Below are 8,142 nucleotides of genomic sequence, written 5' to 3'. Positions count from 1 at the left end.
AGTATTTTGAAGAACCTTATATTACTTAATTTTCTACTAGTGTTAACAAAATTAACTTAAAGAAAGTTTGGTTGTTTTTTGTTTTTTGTTTTGGCATTTGTTTTTTGTTTTGTTTTTGTTTTTGTTTATTTTGTTTTGCTTTTGTTTTGTTTTGTGTTTTATGGTTTCACAGGCTTAAGCTGATGATTAACTGGTTTTACTACTCTTAGATCTGTAGTGAGGCAGGGAAACAAATCATGGCAGGGTCATCAAGACCAGCATTGCTTATCTCAAGCCAGCTGGAGAGGGAGTCAAAAAAGGAGACTGAAAACAACAGATTTACATGAACCCACAATTTGCATGACCTACTTCCTCCAAGCAGGCCTTATCTCTAGAAATTTCCACCCAGAAGTGCCACCAGCTAAGAAGCAAATCTATTGAAGTCACATGAATGTTTGGGTGACATTCCAGATCCAAACTTTAGGAAGCCTTTAAATTGTTATGTCACACATCTGAAATCTTGGATAAAAGGATACAGAATGTAGTGCTCTCAAACTGTCTGAACCATGAGCCATCTCTCAGGCTTTTCAGAGCCTCTTTGTAAGAGATGCTCTCAGTGAAACAAACTCCTCATGGCAACGCTGTTGAGCAGAGACGCCTGTAGATGATTTCTGTTGCAAAGCATGAGCATTAGATTTGGCCTTTGTGTGGCAAGTGCATAAATAATAAAACTCTTGAGTCATCCTTGGTGCTTAGGAGACAGATTTGAAGTATGAGCCAAGAGAAAGCTGGCAAAGAAATCTTGCCTTTGCTTATAAGCCCTGAGAGAAAAAGCAGAGATTAGGATCCGTTTTTTTATTTTTATTTTTTTAACTGAATCAGTTACTGTAGAATTCATTATAATAAAACATGGAAGATTAGAACATAGTAAAGAGAAAGTCCCTTTTGTAGCATTTTCACAAGATCAGGATAGAATTAAACTGTTTAATTTCTACCTTTCTGGCAGACAATGTTTAACACTCACTTTCAGTTGCAATTTGACTAGGTGGCAGTGGACAGATTTTCATCGCTGCTGTTGGCTCAAACTTGCAGTGGAGAGGGTGGTATGTGTTTATAATCATTGTGTATCTAGATGTCACAGTCAGAGAACAAAGATGGATAAGGTAACTGTGTGTTCACAGTCACTGACAGCTTCTTTTGTGACCACTAGGTAGGAGAAGGTAAAGTTTGAGTTGCATATCTTTCATGCATCAACTGGAAGCTTCCTACTTTTAAATCCTGTCTAAGCACCTGAGCTAACTGCTTAAATGGGTCTTTTGAAAATAGGTTCATTTACTGAGTTAATGGCTTAGGATTCATTCTTTGCAAACTCAGCCCTGAGGGTCCAATCAAAAGATGAAATACTTCTTCCTTGGCTTTGGCAGGAATTGATTACAGGAGGCACTTGCTTACTTGGCCTTCTGCCTAACAGAATATGAATGGAAATGCTAGAAAGATGTTGTTCTTAACTTCAAGTGTGTTGGTTAAGGTAATTCACACAGAGAACCCCAGTTTAACATGCTAAATAAACAAGATTTTCCAAAAAGTATGGCTTTAAAACATATTTAGGTGTTTCTAGCGTGCCAACTTCCCAGGACATGAAATGAATGAAGATTGTATTATACAGAGATGTTTTTGCTTGGGAAAACTTGTGTATATGGATCAGTATCATTTTTCTGGGGGTTTTATCCCATTGGAGCAGTGCTGGCCACAAGAACCATGGTGAAACCTGCAGGAACAGATTTCCCATCTCCTTCGGGTTCCCATTTGAACAGAGAAAAGGACTGGGGGGTGTCTTTTTCTAAAGCAAGATTCTAAAAAGCCATCTTTCCTTCTACTTCCAACTCCACGTCTCTTAATATCATGTTCTCTATTCAGCTGCTCAGTGCAATGCCATCCACAGTGTTTGAGTGGTCCCAAGTACCGGTACACTAAGTCAGAGGAGGAAGTTGCAGGTTTCAGAAGCCTGACTTAAATTGATGTCAGAAGAACAATGACAAGAACATGAATGGAGAAGCAACTTGCTGTCATTTGAAGCTTAAATTTATGAGTTTCCTGAAGGCACCTCTGTATCCAGGCACTAAGACGTCTTCAACAGCCATATCCTTTGGCTGGACTCCTTTATTTCTGAATATGGTTTAGATATGAAGTATGTCTTCGTCAGCTCTTGCATTGAATGACACTATTTGAGGAGGTCCTGGAAACTTTAGGGTATGGTCCTTATTGTTTGAGGAAACAGGGAACCAGTGGTAAGCCTTTGAGGGTTATTATTTGGTGTCCAGGCTCTTTCTCACTACATGATTCTGGTCTGTCATGAATGAGATGTTTTTGCCACCTACCACTATCACCATGGTATTAAGTATCATAATGGATCTAGCTAACATGGGCTTACCCGGCAGAACTGAAGAGTGATGACAGTTTCTTCTTTGAAGCTGATTTCTTACTTGTTTTGGTCACTTCACTGTATCCATGCTCTTTCTATGGGAGAGAGGTTAATGGTCATCTGGAACTCAAGTTCTTTATTCTGTCAGCTCAGCAACCCCAGTGGAAAAAATGGTGTTTCTTTCCAGAGAAATCCCTAAATTAACTTACTGTACTTCAAACAAATGGGAGGAAATCACAGCAGTAAGGCAAGGGAGGCCTTACACTTCTTCAGGCAGTACTTTGCTGGAATAAGTGGTTGTATTAGTTGCTGGGTTTGGGAACTATAGGACACCCAAGCCTAGAGTCCCTCTTTCTACCATCCAGTATAGCAGATATTTTAGAAGGCAGGGCTCTCTCATTCCCTGTAACTGATTTAGAAATAGTACTTTATCTTTGTATTCTCCATCAGAAGGCTAGAACTACATGGCTCATTTGAAGCATCTTCTCTAGCTAGGGTAACAATGATAGTACTCCTCATAAGGCATTGCATGGATTCTGTCCTGCAATCTTTCCTACAGCTCAGAGCATATATATTCTTCCCTAACCATGTTTTAAAGAGAATAAACCAAGAAAAAGAGAGTTGGAAAATATGGCTACAGTTTCAGGCTGCAACTGTGGGAATGGTACTTACTAAGAAAACTTGAGCACTAGAGAGATGGCTCAGTGGTTAAGAGTACTGACTGCTCTTCCAGAGGTCCTGAGTTCAATTCACAGCAACCACATGGTGGCTCACAACCATCTGTAATGGGATTCAATGCCCTCTTCTAGTGTGTCTGAAGACAGCTAGAATGTACTCATATACATAAAATAAATCTTAAAAAAAAAACAAGAAAGAAAATAAAAGAAGAGAAGAGAAGGGAAGGAAAAGGAAAGGAAAGAAAAGAAAAGAAAACTTGGGGTTATTGTCTCGTTCTCAAAGTTGAGGGATAAGGTAACCAAGAGAGTGTTCAAGGGACAGAAATCACTCTGTCTAAACATCAACCTCACAAATATGTATTTTATTCACGGAATAGCTATGGTTTGGAAACATGCTTGAAAACCTCCCTTGTATAAGCCAGTTTCGCTTTTTATTTTGCAGTCTTTGATAACACACTCAATGAATGATATGTACTCTCTTAGTACATGGATTTTTTTTTTCTTTTTTGAGTGGATGATGACTTAGAATAATTGGACAAGGGTTGAGGCAGAACTCTTTTTCAGGAGATGGCAGGTCTGTTCTGATCGGTGTTTACTAAAAGTGGCCATTACCTGGGAGCTCTCTGTGAGTCAGCACAGGGAAGCTGACCTCAGCTTTTGTTAACAACTGTGCTTGTGTTTATAGAGAAATGGTCACCTCTAATTTACTAAAGAAGGAAAAAAAAGTATTGCTTTGGAGTATGTGTGTGTGTGTGTGTGTGTGTGTGTGTGTGTGTGTGTGTGTTAAAATCACTTTTCGTAGCTAGAAAACATCCCAGTTGCTTCCTAGCCGATTTCTGTGTACTTTCACTATGGTGAACTTGAACTCAAGATGATAAATATAATGCTGTCCCCGACTAGGTTTTGTGAATACAGGTGACATTATCTTTAAAGTAGTCAATTACTGAGCTTCTCCCCCATCGGCAATGGGAACTTGAGAAGAAAGTTGTTAGCCATTGGCAGTGACCTACTCTTTGAAATAATGCTTCCAGCAACTGATTTTCATATGGCTGTTGGCACAGCAGGATGTTCAGATGTGCAATGTAAATGGTAACCCAAATGACCCTCCTAGAGGACATTAAAGAGGAAGTTTAAACCTCTGGAGGTTTCCAGAGGAAACAGCTAAAGGGCTTTGGGAAGGACTTGGCTTTACCAATTGGATAGGAAAAGTGGAAGGTGTGTTTATTTCCTTTACCCTTAACACAGTGGATGTCTCTCAGAGTTCTGCAAACAGAAGACAAAATGCCCTTGACTACCAGGTCATAAATTTCAGAGGCTGTTGTTTTCTGGGTAGTTAGAGCCCAAGATTTGTTATTGCTGGTCGTCATTTGTAGCTTCCTTCTGCGCAGAATAGATTTTGGGATTGCAAACCACAAGGCAAGCATCAAAGTGAATGTGAAAATCAATGACCCATCATAGCTACAAGTATGTAGATGGCTACACCATGCTGCACAGACCACTGCAGGGAAGGATCTGCTTCACAGAGAACAGACAAGAGCAGCCTTATTTACTCACTCCCTCTGCCTTCTGCCTGCCACCTGATCTGCCACTGAAATGTGTCAGTGAACTTAAGTCAAGTAATAATCTGTGACTAATCTATATTAGACTTCTAAGCCATTGATCGCCTTCAGTTTAGCAGAGACTTCTGCGTTCACAAGCTCTGCCTCCTTGTCTGGCTATCCTTTGCATGTTTTAACATGCTTTATGCAAGTTCCCGAAACTCCGAATCTACTGGATTTTCCTCTGGATACCAGAAGCTGTATTCACTGGTATTCAAACTTCTGTTCTGATTTGTCACACCGATAGTATCACACTTTATCTGGGGTGCTTTTGCTCTACCTGATGTAAATCACAGTAGAACAGAAGAATCTCTCCTACTGTCGGTCTTGGGCATCTTTTGTTTTCTTCATTGTTTGGCTCAGAGAGTGGTGTCAACAGCCAGCCATGAGTAGCAGCACTCGTGGATCCCTCTGGCTCCACAACTCTTATGCAAGTTCTTAGCTCTACACTCCATCAGTGACAGAAATCTTTGGTCAGCCTGGAAAGTGAGGATATCCTGGGCCTTGGTCATGGCCAGTGTTACAGCTTCTGGGCCTAAGGGTGTGTGAGACCTTTGGCAGTAAAGACTTGACAACTGTTTGCAATATTTTTCCATGGACAAAGGCCAGAGGCTCCTTTGCCTGCATCTTGACAGCCTTGTCTTCTTGGCTCTCTGCCCTTTCTTGCTTTCTTTCATTTCCACAGTTCCTCTTGTTCCTGTCCTACTCGATAACTCGCTTGAGCTATCCAGCTAGACTCTGGAATAATAGTCACTGCCAGGGTTGCTGCGGCTGCTGGGGTGGCAGCTATGGCTGCTTCCTCTACAGCTGGCTTTGCTCCTGCTGTTGTGCTACTGAGCTTGTGGCTCTGAGACCTGGGTGGCTTTCAAAGTCCCCTACTGCTCTCTAGCTCTGCTGCTTCTGTAGCTTCTAACCGCTTGAAAAGCACCCCCCCCCCGTCCCCTCCACCATCTTCCTGTTCTTCATGTTACCAAGTAACTCCACACTGATTATGGCAGAGGGCAAAAGCAGGCAGAGTCTTATAGGAGAGAAGCCTTTGATGGGGCCTAATGTAAATTAGGGGGCAGCACCAGAAAGGTGTCTCTGGGCTGGTTCACCATGTGGCTCAGCCTCTTTAGACAGTTAGAAAAGATTGTTGGACCCTGTTGTAGACCTTTAAAAGAGTTGTATCACGGAATTTATGGCATTGTGACAGTAATCCCTCTCTCTGCTGGGTCACCAAGGGCGAGTGCTCCATCCTCTGGTCTGGGTGAAAAGAGTTGCAAGAAAACTCAGGGGCAAGCAGGTTGAAATGGTCCTGACAGAGGCTTTCCTCTCCATAGAAGAATGAGCAGCTGTGACTGTTGAGGAGTTTCCCCCAACATCCCCATGTGTACTCAGAATAACAGTCACTGGTGCAGGATACTTCAGCTTAGTTAACAACCACAGGCAGTCGGACTAGCAAGGAAGAGATGAGTAGATGTCGATTAGGGGTGAAGCCTGTCTCTGTCCTAGCAACTTTATTTACAGGAAAATTCAGATTAGAAGGAATGGTTGCAGAAAGAATCCATCACTAATAGGGCATGAAACATTTTCGAATCTTACCTCAAAGCGCCTTTGGAGGTAACCGTACAGTAGACATCTTTACTTCTACTTCCTAGGTAAGGACACCGAAAGTCACAGAAAATAGCTTACCCAAATGATTCAAGACTGGCTATGATTTTTTTAAAGTTTTAATTTTAAAAAAACGTATGTGTATCCCTGCCCTGCTCCACATGTATGTCTGTGTACCATATGCATGGCTGATGTCTGCAGAGGTTAGAAGATGGAGTCCGATGCCTGGAGCTAGAGCTATGGAGCAGTTGTGAGTGACATATGGTGCTGGGAATTAAACCTGAGTCCTAGTCAAGAGCAGCAAGGGCTCTTAGCCATTGCTGAGCCAACTCTCCAGCCCTCACCCAAGTATATATTCTTAACCACAGCATTAAATTAAACCAGGGACTGAGAATTTTCACCCAGAATTCAATGCTCCTCACAGAACAAGTTTTAAAATATCTTTAACACAATATCCTCTTCGGTCTGCCTTTTAAACTTTTTCCAAATTACTCAAATACCTCTCACTTTAAAGAAGTGTCAAGTATGTACATTTATCCATTTTTAACATCTTACATATGATAACTTTTCACAGCTGGTGAATCAGTCACAGCATTAATATTCATAATGGATCTCTATTTATTGTTGATGTTGCAGTGTGTATGTGTGCCTTGGGGGAGCATTCATGTGTAAGGTTGACCTTGGGCTTCATTTCCCAATACTGCTTTACATGCTTGAGTTCTGAGCCTCTTACTGGGATGTGGGACTCACTGGGTAATTCTAGGATAGCTGGCCACTGAACCTCTGGAATCTGTATGTATCTGCCTCTCCCAATGGACTCACAAGTGTCACTCCATCCAACTTTTCCTGTCATTGCCAATTCTAGAGACTGATCCACAAATGTTTATGCTTACACAGCTAGCCTTACAAACTAAGTTATCTCTCCATTGCCTGATTATATTTATTTACGTCACAGGATCCAATGTGGAATAGCGCCTCTTACTTTGGTACTCTAAGCCTCCCTGCCACGGTGACAGTTTCTCAGACTTTCCTTGGTTTTAATGACCTTAATAGTTTTGAGGAGGACTACACCAATGCTGTCTTGTAAAATGTCAGTTGATCTCTGCTTGCCCGGTGTTTTTCTCAGGTATCTCTTTTGACTCCTAAGCTAACGCATGTTAGGCCCAAGAGATGACCTGGCAGTTAAGAGCTCCTACACTACTCTTGCAAAAGACCCAGGTTCAGAGCCCAGCAGCCATGTCAGGCAGCTTAAAAACACCTGTTACTCCAACTCCCATGAGATCCAATGCATGTAGTGTCACCACCACCTGCACACATGTACATGATGTATATGTACATAACACACACACACACACACACACACACTTTAAAACATAAACAAATATATGATAAGTTTAATGAAGAAAATATCTTGCATAAGCTTTTTATTGTCCTGGCTTCTGTCTACAGATGGGGAAAGGAATCCTTTGCTCCTCCAAGGTCAGTATTATGGGATGTACTTAGAGATAGTAAACATGGTGTATGAAGAATTCTTTTGGATGACTGAAAGATATTCTTAATCTTAAAAATATCACTCTCCTGCAAAATAAAACCTTAGTCATTTATAAGAAAGTTAGAGAAAATGATATGGTAGGTAGAGCCCTGATTTCAGTTAATGACAAAATTGTCATTGCAAATAGCACGTTCATAGCCAACAAAAACAGATGTCCATATAACAATTTGGAATCATCCAATGCATAAAGCAATTTGTAGATAATCTCCTGACCAAATATAGTATCAAAAGCTATTCATTGTCAATTAGACATACATCTAGGCTAGATGTCTAATTGAGCAGCTAATGCCTAGGCTGTCTAGGGAACTACTACACATGGTT

The sequence above is a fragment of the Mastomys coucha genome, unplaced genomic scaffold (assembly GCF_008632895.1).
Source record: "Mastomys coucha isolate ucsf_1 unplaced genomic scaffold, UCSF_Mcou_1 pScaffold7, whole genome shotgun sequence".
In the NCBI taxonomy this organism is placed as follows: Eukaryota; Metazoa; Chordata; class Mammalia; order Rodentia; family Muridae; genus Mastomys; species Mastomys coucha.
Note: the sequence above shows the minus strand (reverse complement) of the source record.